General features: G+C 36.4%; 1 long non-coding RNA gene across 1 annotated transcript in view; it reads right to left on the bottom strand.

Moving 5' to 3' along the window:
- The window catches only part of LOC122793627, a 183,831-nt gene extending 182,062 nt beyond the window's left edge, over positions 1 to 1,769 (bottom strand). The window contains exon 1 of the long non-coding RNA XR_006363497.1: positions 1,589 to 1,769. This is a non-coding gene — a long non-coding RNA (uncharacterized LOC122793627). The remainder of the gene's footprint in view (positions 1 to 1,588) is intronic.
- Between the last annotated feature and the right edge of the window lie 15,433 nt (positions 1,770 to 17,202).

Genomic DNA, 17,202 nt, shown 5'->3' with positions numbered 1-17,202 from the left:
GGTATGCTGAACAGTAAAAAGCATAGCTCAGACCTTCAATATCATAGCACACAGTCAGAAATATGATTACTTTTGTATTTTTTAGAATGGCTAATACTCAGTTGCTACATCCCACAATTCCTGATAAGGAATCATTGCATAAGCTTCATTTAGTTAGTTAACATATTTAACCTTAAACGGGTCTAACCTTATGAAGAACATCAGTAGATAAGGAGAAATAAAGCTAAATCTGAAAGTAAAATCACAGTACTATGCCTAAAACATGCAGTTGAAAGGCATACTGTAACTGGCGTAACAGCAACACTTAAACCACTTTTAGCTTTTAACACTAAGTAGTGTTTTGGTAGCCTCAAAGTTTAACCCAAACTTACTAATCAGACATTTAACTTATCTGTAAATCTGCAATGCAAGTGTACACACAAAGCAGTGGTTTGTGTGCCTTATTCATACATCTATGTACATATAAAATCTTAGAACACGTGTTGCACTGTACACATAGATTTGCCATCTTTTCAAATGACCAAAGTGGGACATTTTTTGTAGAGATTTTGCAGTGCAAAACATACCCACGGCAAGTGAAAAGGAAAGAACTTCATAGGGTTACCACCTGTTCCTCTATGAGAGGGACAGTCCCACTTTGGGCCGTTTTGTCCTGCAAAAAAAATGGCAAATGTCCTGAGATTTTAAGACAAAAAAAATTGCTAAGTTTTCTTTAATAGTTGCATAAAACAGTTATTTTTGTATCTGAAACACCTAAATATTATATGAAATACCATACGCAGCTTAAATGCTGCAAGAATAGGGAAAAACAGTGAAGTTCTGTCCTTTGCACTGGCCGTGGGTATGTCTGTCGTGCAAAAGTGTACGTTTCTACAAAAATGTCCCACTTTGGACATTTGAAAAGGTGGCAACCCTAGAACTTCACTTTTTCCCAAAATAAAAGTTTATTTTTGTATGCTATATAACTGTTTTATGCAACAATTAAAGAAAACTTACGAAACACATTTAGTCTTAAAATCTCAGGACATTTGCCATTTTTAGGTTTTTTTCGCAGGGCACAACTGCTCAAAGTCGTGCTGTCCCTCGCAAACAGTGACAGGTGTAATCCTATTTAGAAGGACTTGTTCGCAAACTGTTTCTGTAAACAAACTTACTGTTATTTTACCCTAAATTTAACCGATTTTTAAATAGATAAAGAAGTGAAGTACAGCTTAAATAAACAAAATACATCGGTCCCTCAGTTATAACGGGACGAGATTAAACTGTCGTACAGAGGAAGTTGATCTTACTGCGTCCTCTAAACAGCTAATAAAGTAGGCAACAACCCAAAGATCGTGGGACAGGCCAGTCGGGTTTCCAGCTGTCACTATTTAACTTCAAATAGAAAGGGACGCTACAACTACAAACCTATCAATTTCTTTCAAAAATAAATTGTACAGTTGCTGCTTTTCCGCACCACTGCTAGTCTTTCATATTAACACAAGTGAGATCCCACCCTGTCTGTTTGCTCGTTCACCAGTAGTAGTAGTACCTCTTACCGGTACATCTCAGTTTTAACAACATCACCTACATGGTAACCATTCCCTACCTGAAATCATTGCAACTCCTCTCTCCTCTCATAGCGACACCGACAGGAACACAGGCTCCATCACAGCACCTCTACTTTGCGCGTTGAATGCGTGCCCACGTCCCTCCCCTCAGAAGACGTAGCCATTGCTTACAGCAGCCATTACAGAGCAATGGTGTAAATCTTTCATGTGAGATCGTTCGGAAAAATGTTGTCTCTGTCCCTCTTAATCCCATTACCTCCCTCCCAAAACTGGTGACTTTGAGGAAAAAGGGTGGTGCGTTACATGTAATAAACTATGACAAAAATAGAGTTATAGACGTCTTTTAATTCAGAAAATGTATATTAGTTAACATTCTCTTATTGTGTCAATGTCTCCGGTTAATATTAATATTTTAAAAGTGTCCCTGATTGTTCCTGGATTTGTCCCCGAGTCTGTGAAATTTGTCCGTAAATGGTTGAGCGCTATCATGATTATTACGCTGGTTTTAGGAAATTTCCACTCCTAAATGTCACTGTGAGTTCTGTTTAAAAGGATGCCAGGATATGCATAAGATTTAAGAAATGAGCCTATCTTCTTCTTATTTCTACCATAATGCGCTTAAGCTTAGCTATCAACTGTAGAGGGGCACATTTGAACAGTCGGGGACAAATCCAAAAATAATCAGGGTCTGTCTTTAAAATATTAGTAATATTAACTTAAGATGTTGACAGAATAAGAAAATGTGAATTAATATACATTTTATGAAACAAAATAAGTCTATAATTATCGTTATTGTTTATTTAGTGTAACTCAGCACCATTTTTCCAAAAGTCAACAGTTTAGAAGGGATTAAGACGGTCAAAGTTCACATTTAAGTCAAAATCAGGGGCATCCATGAAAATCATGGATAGCTCAGAGTTACAATTGTCAGTCTCCTTTTCTAGCGTCTGGGTCACTTAACGTCTCACTCTCTCACCACTTAGAGGATTTCACACTGTTGTTGTTATCGAGCACAGCTTGCTCCTCAACATCCTTAAGCTCGCCAGTCTGTTACTATACTTATGATTGTCTCATACCTCTCAACCTCTTAATGCAAGAAATCTGAAAAAAACAAAACAAAAATAATGGATGGATAAGGGCCAAAAATAGGGACATATTTAAAATATTGCTCTTGCAAACTCAGAAAGTTGTTAGAGTAAAAGGTTTTGTGTTAGCATGCATTTTCTGAAGGTCATAATGTCTGAAACTCAAATGTCTTTCATTATTTAGTGACTTCAGTCCTCAATGATTAGCTAGAAAAACAGACATTTTTATGAGGAAGTTTTCAAAAATATAAGTAAAAAATCTGGACATTCTGCAAATATCTGGACAGTTGAGAGGTATCATAACTGTTGAGGTGACCCTCACGTGCAAAGATTGGAAAAAGAGGTTGTGGATGGATGTTACTGCACTCTAAGCATTTATTTTAAGGAAGTCTCAACCCTTACTCAGTAGCTTCTATTTTATATTGATAATCTGGGACAAAAGACTCCAATAAGATGCACTGCCACTGTTTAAATACTCTGTTCGCTAATAAAAGTTGATAGAACATTTGTACACATTTTGTGAAGAAAAACACAGGAAAGCTTTAAGTTTTAATATGCGAGAGTACAGAATGGCTTTTAACCTTACTTCTTTGTTATTATACATGTTTTAGAAGGGACAACGAAAAATACTTGTCACCCTATTGGTGCAAGAATTTTGAACAAAGCCAAAGCTAATTGGGAGACAAAGAGCCGCAATCATGGATAATTTTTAAATATTGCTCTTATAAAAATAGAAAATTGTTAGAGTCAAGGATTTTGCATTAGCATGCATTTTCTGAAATATATGTAGTCTGAAACTCAAATATTTGTTATTATGTATTGCCTTTAATCCTCAATGATTTGCTACAAAACAATAAAGTTTATGAAGAACAGACCAAAATATGAAGCAGGAATCTGGGCATTCTTCAAATGTCTCGATAGTTGAGAGGTATGCCGCAAAATCAATTCACAATATAAAACTATACATATCTCAATTTTTATGACAAGAAGACAAATATGCAACAGAAACATACCTCTCAAATGTCCTTCAGTTTAGGAGCATCCCTAATGTTAGCGAAAATATTGCTCTGTCCCTCCTAAAACTAGATTTTTTTGGAGAAAAGGTTATAAGAGTATATAAATAATGATAATCATTAAAGTTACAAATATATTTTACTTCAGAAATTCCAGTTCCATTTTAATATAAATTTTCTGAGTTTAATAGCACTGACATTTAAAAATGTGTCCCTTATTTAAAGATTGCATTTCCCTTTTATGCTATATATTTAATTTTGGAGGTAAAAGATTCACATCTATAAACAGAAAACTGTGCTACTATGATATAATCTTTGTTGATGGATGGAAGGATCACAGGTCACTTACTAGAGACAAAAGAAGATGTCTATGCCAACATAAATGCTTCCATTATGAAACACATAATAGTATTGTGGGAGAAAATATAGCTCCCTAGAAGCACTAACAGTGAAGCCAAATATCAAAGGGCATGGTGTGATGTATGTTAACATGTAAGTATCACAATCAGGGTGTATATCATAGCCTTAACAGATTAATTACAAGCGCAGTTCCCAATTTACCAAGGGGGATGGATGTAATGTCAGGATATGCACATGTAATTACATTTCTGGCCAGAATGTCTAACAAAAAAATGCACATTCACATTGTATGAGGCATAACTTGCTGGTATCCAGCCTGTCAAGCCTGCTGTAGTAACGTGTTATATGATCAGCTTAGTAATGTGGCTAGGTTTGAGTGATTGCACTGATGGAGCAGAATGCAGAATGGCACAAAACTCTGGGACTATGCAGCAAACAGTAGTGTGAATGGAATGATTGAATGTATCATGCTCTACTTACATTGTTTTGGGAGGTGAAGGAAATGCTTTACACATGGTTTATCCTTTATCAGGTTATTTCTTCAAGTTGTTATTGGGCTGTGTTGATCTTTTTGCAAGAGATGCTACAGAGTTTCTAAACATTCAATGTGGGAACATCATACATCTCACCACTGTTGCAATGTCTAAATAATCCCACAAAGAAAAGCATCTGCCTCCATGTCTTTACTTGGTATACATAGTTAATTATCTAGTTTTCTTGGCTTGGGTGGCATATAAACTGTAGGAGGTAGATGGATAGGGTTTTAGAGGCATCTATTTATTTATTGTGTTGATGAATATCAGACATTTTTCCCCGAACGTATGAATGCCATTTACTAAATTAAGAATTTATTGAAGGACAGACTACATAATAATTTAAGATGAGCACTGTTGCATTGGCTTAGAACTCCTGGTGGGTTGTATCCACCAAATAATGTATTTCATAGTCAGTGCTGTGGCTTTACATATATTCTGTTTTTTGAGAAACAGCTGGTTCAGATTGTCTGTAGTTTATTTTCAGCAATACAATGAGTGATGAGAATATTGTACATTGTCTCTATTCTTTGAGGCTGTACATGGAGCAAACCTGCACATTCTGAGTACTGTCTCTAAATGCTTATTTGTGTTGTTGCCCTGTCCTGCACATAATAACTTGACATAGTTTGTTCAGCAGCAGTAGAACTGGCAGTCTAAATTCCAAAAAGATTAGCAGAAATATAATAAAACTGACAACTGTCACTAACGAACAGGGTTTGCAAACTATATATGATAAAATACTAAAATAAAGCACCAACCCACAGACATAGTTTATTTCACAATAAAATTAGCACTTTTGTCGGCATTACAAATAGACTTCATCACATACAGTAATTGAGCAACACATTTTAAGGTGTTTAAATAATTACCAAAGAGTATTGCCTCATTTATTTAATTCTTATTTGAGTTTGTTAGCCACAGTAATGTACTAATCAAAGCTAACCATTTTAGGTACATACTGGTTGGATAAATTCAGTGTTACATATTGTTTGTTTGTGTCTTTCTGCTTTTCCCGGTTAGGGGTCACCACAGCGGAACTCCGGTCCACTAATAATTGGCAGTTGATTTTTACGTACCGGCTTAAATTCAGTGTTACATATAAAGCAAAAAAAAAAAAAAAAGAAAACAGGTAATTAAACAAACTTGAGAATATTTAAACTTTTACAAAAAGATATTAGCAAATGAAATACAAATAATATAAAATTGAAGATACAGAACATCACACACACACACACGCACACACACACACACACACACACACACACACACACACACACACACACACACACACACACACACACACACAATGGAGGGTTAATAAAAAGGGGGGAGGTTTAATAAGCAGTAGAATGTGCTGTGGGAGTTAAATTTAATAGTTTAAGTAATATTTCAGAGTAGATGTAAATGTAGTGACAATGTGGATTGTGACAGGGAAGTTAGGTTATGTGACCTGCTTGAGAAACTGATATATTTTTTTAAGAGATACTGTTTTAGTTGCAGATGGAAGGTAGGATACAATGGGAATTATTTCAGATAGCAGGACAGAGAAGGGTCTAGTGTGAAGACATACTTGATGGAGCATAGATTGGTTCTAGGAAATTGGACACTAGGAGTAGTTTGAGAGTAAACTCTGAGGTTATAGCTGCAATATTTTCTCACTTAGTTTTCCAGACAGATATGAGAATGTTTTGAGGCATATTTGTTTTTAGAGTTGTGATGTAAGTAAAAAGTCAGATCTCTTTTTTTATGGGAAGCGAGTTTGTTTTGAATAGGGTGAGGAAATTATACTGTTTAGGAGGAGAGTAATGCAGTGGCATATTTTGTTAGCCGAGGTTTGGAGAGTTTCAGAATTTTTTTTGAGGCAGTTGCTGTGACAATGCTGTGCACTTGAAAACGTCCAAGCAAATGCTGCCTTAAAAGGATATAATCAGTTGGATAGTTGGATATAATCACGTGCAAAGATTGGAAAAAGAGGTTGTGGATGGATGTTACTGCACTCTAAGCATTTATTTTAAGGAAGTCTCAACCCTTACTCAGTAGCTTCTATTTTATATTGATAATCTGGGACAAAAGACTCCAATAAGATGCACTGCCACTGTTTAAATACTCTGTTCGCTAATAAAAGTTGATAGAACATTTGTACACATTTTGTGAAGAAAAACACAGGAAAGCTTTAAGTTTTAATATGCGAGAGTACAGAATGGCTTTTAACCTTACTTCTTTGTTATTATACATGTTTTAGAAGGGACAACGAAAAATACTTGTCACCCTATTGGTGCAAGAATTTTGAACAAAGCCAAAGCTAATTGGGAGACAAAGAGCCGCAATCATGGATAATTTTTAAATATTGCTCTTATAAAAATAGAAAATTGTTAGAGTCAAGGATTTTGCATTAGCATGCATTTTCTGAAATATATGTAGTCTGAAACTCAAATATTTGTTATTATGTATTGCCTTTAATCCTCAATGATTTGCTACAAAACAATAAAGTTTATGAAGAACAGACCAAAATATGAAGCAAGAATCTGGGCATTCTTCAAATGTCTCGATAGTTGAGAGGTATGCCGCAAAATCAATTCACAATATAAAACTATACATATCTCAATTTTTATGACAAGAAGACAAATATGCAACAGAAACATACCTCTCAAATGTCCTTCAGTTTAGGAGCATCCCTAATGTTAGCGAAAATATTGCTCTGTCCCTCCTAAAACTAGATTTTTTTGGAGAAAAGGTTATAAGAGTATATAAATAATGATAATCATTAAAGTTACAAATATATTTTACTTCAGAAATTCCAGTTCCATTTTAATATAAATTTTCTGAGTTTAATAGCACTGACATTTAAAAATGTGTCCCTTATTTAAAGATTGCATTTCCCTTTTATGCTATGTATTTAATTTTGGAGGTAAAAGATTCACATCTATAAACAGAAAACTGTGCTACTATGATATAATCTTTGTTGATGGATGGAAGGATCACAGGTCACTTACTAGAGACAAAAGAAGATGTCTATGCCAACATAAATGCTTCCATTATGAAACACATAATAGTATTGTGGGAGAAAATATAGCTCCCTAGAAGCACTAACAGTGAAGCCAAATATCAAAGGGCATGGTGTGATGTATGTTAACATGTAAGTATCACAATCAGGGTGTATATCATAGCCTTAACAGATTAATTACAAGCGCAGTTCCCAATTTACCAAGGGGGATGGATGTAATGTCAGGATATGCACATGTAATTACATTTCTGGCCAGAATGTCTAACAAAAAAATGCACATTCACATTGTATGAGGCATAACTTGCTGGTATCCAGCCTGTCAAGCCTGCTGTAGTAACGTGTTATATGATCAGCTTAGTAATGTGGCTAGGTTTGAGTGATTGCACTGATGGAGCAGAATGCAGAATGGCACAAAACTCTGGGACTATGCAGCAAACAGTAGTGTGAATGGAATGATTGAATGTATCATGCTCTACTTACATTGTTTTGGGAGGTGAAGGAAATGCTTTACACATGGTTTATCCTTTATCAGGTTATTTCTTCAAGTTGTTATTGGGCTGTGTTGATCTTTTTGCAAGAGATGCTACAGAGTTTCTAAACATTCAATGTGGGAACATCATACATCTCACCACTGTTGCAATGTCTAAATAATCCCACAAAGAAAAGCATCTGCCTCCATGTCTTTACTTGGTATACATAGTTAATTATCTAGTTTTCTTGGCTTGGGTGGCATATAAACTGTAGGAGGTAGATGGATAGGGTTTTAGAGGCATCTATTTATTTATTGTGTTGATGAATATCAGACATTTTTCCCCGAACGTATGAATGCCATTTACTAAATTAAGAATTTATTGAAGGACAGACTACATAATAATTTAAGATGAGCACTGTTGCATTGGCTTAGAACTCCTGGTGGGTTGTATCCACCAAATAATGTATTTCATAGTCAGTGCTGTGGCTTTACATATATTCTGTTTTTTGAGAAACAGCTGGTTCAGATTGTCTGTAGTTTATTTTCAGCAATACAATGAGTGATGAGAATATTGTACATTGTCTCTATTCTTTGAGGCTGTACATGGAGCAAACCTGCACATTCTGAGTACTGTCTCTAAATGCTTATTTGTGTTGTTGCCCTGTCCTGCACATAATAACTTGACATAGTTTGTTCAGCAGCAGTAGAACTGGCAGTCTAAATTCCAAAAAGATTAGCAGAAATATAATAAAACTGACAACTGTCACTAACGAACAGGGTTTGCAAACTATATATGATAAAATACTAAAATAAAGCACCAACCCACAGACATAGTTTATTTCACAATAAAATTAGCACTTTTGTCGGCATTACAAATAGACTTCATCACATACAGTAATTGAGCAACACATTTTAAGGTGTTTAAATAATTACCAAAGAGTATTGCCTCATTTATTTAATTCTTATTTGAGTTTGTTAGCCACAGTAATGTACTAATCAAAGCTAACCATTTTAGGTACATACTGGTTGGATAAATTCAGTGTTACATATTGTTTGTTTGTGTCTTTCTGCTTTTCCCGGTTAGGGGTCACCACAGCGGAACTCCGGTCCGCTAATAATTGGCAGTTGATTTTTACGTACCGGCTTAAATTCAGTGTTACATATAAAGCAAAAAAAAAAAAAAAAAGAAAACAGGTAATTAAACAAACTTGAGAATATTTAAACTTTTACAAAAAGATATTAGCAAATGAAATACAAATAATATAAAATTGAAGATACAGAACATCACACACACACACACGCACACACACACACACACACACACACACACACACACACACACACACACACACACACACACACACACACACACACAATGGAGGGTTAATAAAAAGGGGGGAGGTTTAATAAGCAGTAGAATGTGCTGTGGGAGTTAAATTTAATAGTTTAAGTAATATTTCAGAGTAGATGTAAATGTAGTGACAATGTGGATTGTGACAGGGAAGTTAGGTTATGTGACCTGCTTGAGAAACTGATATATTTTTTTAAGAGATACTGTTTTAGTTGCAGATGGAAGGTAGGATACAATGGGAATTATTTCAGATAGCAGGACAGAGAAGGGTCTAGTGTGAAGACATACTTGATGGAGCATAGATTGGTTCTAGGAAATTGGACACTAGGAGTAGTTTGAGAGTAAACTCTGAGGTTATAGCTGCAATATTTTCTCACTTAGTTTTCCAGACAGATATGAGAATGTTTTGAGGCATATTTGTTTTTAGAGTTGTGATGTAAGTAAAAAGTCAGATCTCTTTTTTTATGGGAAGCGAGTTTGTTTTGAATAGGGTGAGGAAATTATACTGTTTAGGAGGAGAGTAATGCAGTGGCATATTTTGTTAGCCGAGGTTTGGAGAGTTTCAGAATTTTTTTTGAGGCAGTTGCTGTGACAATGCTGTGCACTTGAAAACGTCCAAGCAAATGCTGCCTTAAAAGGATATAATCAGTTGGATAGAAAGTCAGGAATTTGACGTGGCTAAAGAAAATATCTTAATTTTAAAATATATTGAATATTGAGATACTTTTTCATCCCTGGGGTTGTGTGGAGTTCATCTTAAGCTACCACATGTTTTTTTTCTCTAAGAGATTATTTGCATTGCCACCTTGTTCACCTTCCTTTACTTTACCCAGCAAATAAAACAAACAAAAAGTTAATGTTTAAACCAAAGCTTTGTTATGCTTCTTAGCTTTAATTGCATACATGTGATCATATTTGTCCTAGTTTTCTAGTGTTTTTTACCAATATAAAACACAACATGTGAGCTGCACAGAGCTAGACAAACAACTTAGCTGCCATTGCAATGATATTTGTCACCATTCTCAAAAACAAAGTTACTACTATTAATAGTCATGTTATTTTCACTAGCCACATACTGACACTGCTTACATACCGTATTTCTTTATAAATAAGACCTAACCAGCGAATAAGGCCTAGCATGGTTTTCCAGGGTGGTCATGATATAAGCCCAACTCCAAAAATAAGCCCCAGTTAAGATCGTCAACAACACACGACAGACGTGTTGAATTACAAAATAATATTATTGACACCCGTTGACTGAGGTTATCGTACTCTGCTCACCATTTTTGGACCATTCGGGCACTCAACTTCTTCTCTTTGTAGAAAGTTGTAAGATTCTTTCCCTGGGAGTCCTCCACGATTCTTATTGTAACCCTAATCATCACTCACACTTGACGGTTGAGATCCTTGGCCCATAAATACTGGCAGGTGTAGTTTGATTGGTCAAAGTACAGACAATGCACATAAAGCACATGCACTTGATAATGAACAGCTGTGGTTATGTCTTCTTAACCGTCGCCATTTTGTGTTGCCACTCCGGTCTCGTAAGTCTTCAATTAACCCCCCCTGACAAGATGAATGCAAAGAGAAAGAGCTATTCCGTTGAGTACATGAAAGGAATTGTGGAGGACTCCCTGGGAAAGAATCTGATGGCTTTCTGCAAAGAGAAGAAGTTAGATCTCCAAATGGTCTGAAAATGGCATGCAGCATATGACAACCTCAGTCAACAGGCCGACGAGGAAAATGCTAAGAAGTGCAAGTGTGGATCAGGATGGCAACCATTATGTCCTGAGCTCAAAGACATCATCTGTGAATGGATTGCTAACAGGAGAGCAAAGGCTTTGGTTGTGTGAGGGCTGATATTCAAGCATTTGCCTTGCAATGGCACCACAGTTAGAAATATCCCCAGAATAATTCAAAGCATCACAACATTGGTTAGATGGCTTCCTTCAGTAATATGAACTGTCTCTAAGAAGATCAACAACACTGTTCAAGTTGGAAGATACTGAAGTTATTAAACGTACACTTGCATTCAAGTCCTTTGTTGATGGCATCGACTTTTCTAAATACCAACTCTCCAACATGATTGCTATGGATGAAACTCCAGTGTTTATGGGCTAAGGATCTCAAACAACAATTGATCAGAGGGGTGCCTAGTCAATCTACATTCCCTCCACTGGTTATGAGAGTGCACTTGTTACCTGTATTTTGACAATTCATCTAGATGGAAGGAAAACCCCACCTCTAATCATTAGTAAGGGCAAGAAAGATAAGATTGAATGTGTTTCAGGCATTTACAATCGTGAAACCAAAAAAGCCTGGTGCACACAAGCAGTTATAAGGAAGTGGGTTGATGTAATGCTGTCACTTGTTCTACGAGGTGGCGAAAGAGGTCTGCTAGACTGGGATTCAGCCAGCACTCACCGCGCTAAAGACATGAAGAAATTCCTTGCACAGAGAAGAACAGATCAAATAATGATTCTTGCAGGAATGACTGCCTATCTCCAGACTCTTGATATTGCAATAAACAAGCCATTCAAGGACCATTTGTGCATGGAACTCAATGATTACATTGAAAATAGATTGGAGAGAAATCAGCATGGAAACTTTGTGAAGCCTAGCCTTAGAAGAGGTCGTGACTTGGGTGAAAATTTTATGGGATAAAATCACTGACAGCTGTGTTGCCAATGCACTAAGCAGGCTACTTGGGCAAGCAGTGCTCATTTAACGAGAGCTCTGTTGCTAGGCATGACAGATTGGGGCCAATGGTTCTACAGGAAATGATGTTGCAAGAAATTCAGGCCAGAATTCGGGGGTTGGAGACTTATGACAATGTTCCAGAAGAAGATGACATGACTGTATTTGAATCATTCTGTTATCGGGGCAACAGAATGGATTGCTTCTGCTTTCAGTTTTATTCCTGCAATAAGCATGTATTGAGATTTTTCTGTACTTTCTGTTAAGCATGAAATATTGCACTGTGAAAGCCAAGGTGTAGATATTCTGAAGTTGAAATGTTTGTTGCACTGTTTATGTAGAATTCTCACACAACTGTTAACGCGTTACTTAGAACTGTTGCCAAATAACAGAAAAGTACCAAATAAATGTCAATTTCTGTACATGAATAAATGTCAATTTTTGTACATGAATAAAAGTCGATTTGTTTACATGAATAAATGTTGATTTTTGTACATGAATAAATGAATAAATGTAGATTGTTGTATGGGGGGGGGTAAATAAGGCATCCCCTGTTAATAAGCCCTAATGCGTATTTCATCAGGGGGAAAGAGTATAAGACACGGTCTTATTTTGGGGGAAATACAGTATACCTTAAGGGCACTTGCCAGACTACTTGTTCAAATATGCAGGTTTGCTAAACTTATTTTCACCCAAGTTTTTCGAGTTCCAACTCTTCTGATAAATACATTTTGGAAAAAACACCTACTTTGTCCACCACATCTAGCTGACTCATCAGTATTTCCAGTTATCTTGGACTATATGGTTATTATTGGTCCAGCTATACTATAAGTGATGAAAAACATGTATACATCCATTGTGTTATTATCCAGACTGGTCATACTATTACCTGCCTCTTATCTGATTTATTTATTTATTGACATTTCCGTACCGGAAAAGTCCAAATGGGTAGGAGCCCATTTTCATTTTAGGCCTGGGGAGAAAAGCTGGCAAGCATTACAAAACATTTTAAAAATAATAATTTTGCAGTCTTTAAGAATAATACAAAAGACAAATGCAGTTTAAATAATTATACCAAATTAGGCAGTGGTTAAGAATAGATGCAAGTTATATGATAATGATTTAATATTTAGAGAAATTTTAGCCAGTTCATAGCGGAATTAAAGTAAATTAATGTAATACAAACAGGATTTGCAATATGAAATAAAAGAAAAGTAGGCTTATGGTATATTTATAGAAAAATCAAGGAGAGAGAAATTGAGAGAAGTATGGAAGTGAGTGAACAAGGGAGAGTAAAGAGATGTAAGTTATGAATGGGTACTTGTCCACATTTAGGGATATAGTTTATCCTGGTGTTGAGCAAGAACAGAGCCAGCTTTTGGCTAGGAAGTCTTTCAGAATAGTTTTGAAGGATGGGAGGGAGGGGATTGATCTGATGGATAGAGATAAGGAGTTCCAGATCTTAGCAACATAGCACAAGTACAGACAATGCCCAGATGATTTAATGAGTTTGTGGACAGACAGGAGTTTTTGGTCATTGAATCATAATGACTAACTAGGAACATAGTTATGTAGAATATCATTTATTGCTGGAAAAGCAGATGAATTCTGGATAATTTTTTAGGTGGTAAGAAGCTGTGTAAGGGCAGCACAGTGGATAGTGCTGTTACCTCACAGCAAGAGGTTCCCTGGTTCCATTCTCAGCTGGGGGTGCCTTCTGTGTGGAGTCTGCATGTCCACCCTTTATTTGAATGGGTTTCTTCCAGGTGATCTGGTTTCCTCCCACAATCCAAAGACATGCAGTAGGTAGACTGGACACTCTAAATTTGCCATATGTGAGTATGCATGGTGTGAAAGAAATACCATGGCAGGGCTAGCCACCCAGCAGTATAAACCTTGGCTCTAGATAATTGTCAGGGCTGAAGTGACACCCTGACCTCATATGCAAAAATAGGAAAAAGGGGTTGTGGATGGATGGAAGTAGCTAGTTATATGTTAGTTGATGGGGACTTTCTAAACCATTTAGGATTTTAGTGCTATACAGTGGTGGATCTGTGGTGGTGGTGCTGCGGTAGCATTGTCGCCTCACAGTAAGACGTTGTCCTGTTCAATTCTCAGCTAGAGCATCTTCTGTGTGGAGACATGCGTGTATGGGTGTACCTTCGTTGAAGGTTGTGCGTCAGGGCTGGCAACTTGGCACATAAAAATCTACTGTCAATTATTAGCAGACCGGAGTTCCGCTGTGGCGACCCCTAACCGGGAAAAGCCGAAAGACACAACAAGTGCTATACAGTGGTGGGTTCTAGAAGGGGAAAATTTAGCAACTTTGTTATAGTATTGTTCAAGGTTTGATTTTTGTGATGTCTGAAGGTTTGTAAGGGTGGGAGCACCTTAAATAAATGTGTGAAGGAGTTACGTTCTGACAAGCGTAGCTTTAGTTGCGTGAGTGAGAATGTTTTTGGCTCTATAAAGCATATCTAGTTTTTGCTGAGTTTTTCTTATGCAATTCTGTATATGCAGGTCGAACTTAAGATTATCATTCACTATAATCCCTAATAATTTTCTACCAGAAGTGACTTCAAGCATTGTATTATCAAGAGAGAGGATTTTAAATTTTGTTTTTTTCATGGGAGATGGATTTTGGGGGAAAAGTAGTTGTTTTTCTTTAGAGATGAGCCTGAGTTGTGAGTTACAAAGGCATGTTTCAGTTGCTGCCAAAGCTTCCTAAGTAATTTTTTTGAGGTGTGCCATATTGTCAGATAAGCAGATGAGTGTGGAGTCGTCTGCATACTGTATTATGGAGGCCTGTTGTGTGGATGTTTGAAGGGTATTGGTGAGAAGAGGAGGGAACCAGGGACAGAGCCTTGTGTTACACCGGTGGTGACTAGGAAGCATGGAAAGAGGGTCGAGTGTCATTTTACTGACTGATACCTATTGGATAGGTAGCTTTGGACCATAGAAGTGTCGGCTGAGAGAGACCTAATGAGGACATCTGAAGTGGAAGTTTGCTATGACAAACTGTATTGAAGGCTTTAGACAAACCTAGGAATAAAGAAGAGACTAGTTTGCTGTTATCTCTTACTTTATTGACAGTATCTATATAGGTTAAAAGTGCAGTGTTAGTACTATGGGAAGGATGGAAGCATTGTTGTGTGGGGGATAAGAGTTCTTCCTGCAGGAGATACTTTAGCAATCGTTTTTGGAAAGGGGGGTAAGATTGCTATAGATCTAAAGTTAGTAATGTCTGTTGAATTTCCTCCTTTGTGCAGATGGATAACGTGTGACTTTTTCCAGAGAGAGGGAACGTAAGATTCCTGGACTGACCTGTTTATAGGGATAGAGACAGGGTAGGCAATGCTATCGGCTGCTATTTTAAGGTATTCACTTGGAAGGTCATCAGGTGAAGTAGAGCATGCTCTTAGTTTGTTTAAGTGTGGTTTTATATAGGATATGGGCACAGGTTTGTAGGTGAAGGTGGATGTTGTATATGTGCCTGTTGGGCAGGGTTAGGATTACATGTTGGAGAATCCTTGGTTAGAGATGCTATACTATCTATAAAATAAGAATTGAATTGTACTTAGTTTCAAGTAATAAGTTATTAGGAGAGGGTTTATGGTTGAATTTATGGCTGGGAGGCTGTTCAGAATTTTTTAGGGTTGTGTTTACTATTATTCTGAAAGTTATTAGAGTGTATTTTCTGCCTTCATTAAATTACTTTTTGGTACAGTTGCGAAGCATTCTGAAGTTTTCAAGATATTATGGTGTTTTATGTTTTTTCCATTCTTTCCATACTTTTTCTCTAGCCTGCATTAGCATTCTACTCTTTTTGGATAGCCAAATTGCATCATTTGTTTTTAGTGTCTTCCTTCTAGGAGGTGCAAGGCTATTTATGATATTCAGGAAAGTTGTACTGAATCCATTTAGAGCATCATCTAATGGGAGGATTTTTAGGAAGTTCCAGTTAATAGATGATAGGTTAGTAATGAACATTTCTGGGTTAAGCTTGGAAAGATTGCCTATTGTTTTATAAACATGCTGTTTAAGTGGATGTGTGAGATGTCTGGTTGTATAGATGGGGAGATGATCACTGAAAGAGTTTGACATTGTATCGGTGATGGCATATTTGCTAGGGTCCAATACTAGGATACAGTCTAATAGGGAATTTGATGTCTTGCTATAATGCATGGGACTATTAATTAGTTGTGTGAAACCAAATAAATTCACACTAGATGTAGGGGAGTTAGAGTTTATGTCCAACCAATTGACATTCACATCACCTAGTAGTATTATTTCTTGTGGAATTGTTATGGATATCAAATGTAGGATATCTTCCAGTCTAGCTGTGTTGTTGCCAGGAGTGATGTAAACTACAGTAATACATATTTGTTTATAATTGTTTAATTTCAGGAAAGTTATAAGAAGCTCTGCTGAATTGAATTTTGATATAGGCTTGTTGTAAGGGGAATGTGGCAGCTGTTGGGAAATATTAAAGCAATACCACCACCTTTCCTCTTTATACAGTCATTATGGACTGTATTATAGCTGTGAGGTGTGATTATAGAATAAGTTTCCATCTATCCATCCTCTATCACTTAATTTCCTCAGAATAGTGTCCAGTAGTTTTCAGGATACCTTCAACCCAAAATAAGGATTCTATTGCTAATAATTTATTGACAGATACTTAATAATTTTTGAAGTTAGTTTAGGCAATCTGATAGCCTATTTTCTAACTGCATTCTTTTTGATATTGGTAGAAAAATGTAAGTAACCACTGATAAAAGTTTCTGTCCTATAAATGTTAGATGTTAAACCTTCTACACCCAGGATATTTTCTTTAGCAAGAAAAAATAATGGGTTGATTAGAGCTCGCCCAGTGTAAAAACTGAGAAATTGTTTTAAAAAGTCAATAAAAAGTTATCAGTTTGGTAAACCTTGATTACAGGCTAATAATTAGACTGCCTGAATACCAGCAGACAAGTATTTTAAGGAAAGTAAGTGAAAATCGACCAGAAGAGGTGAAGAAAAAGCTCTGGATGGGAAGAATCTTTCAGCTGCTCAGCAAAAAGCAGTTCAAGTTCCAGCATTAGTACAGGAGATTGTTTCTAGTAATTTAGAGAAAAAAATAAATCAGATG

This window comes from Protopterus annectens, chromosome 2.part0, assembly GCF_019279795.1.
Source record: "Protopterus annectens isolate FY-2018-M chromosome 2.part0, PAN1.0, whole genome shotgun sequence".
Lineage (NCBI taxonomy): Eukaryota > Metazoa > Chordata > Ceratodontiformes > Protopteridae > Protopterus > Protopterus annectens.
This window is presented reverse-complemented; position numbering and strand designations above follow the sequence as displayed.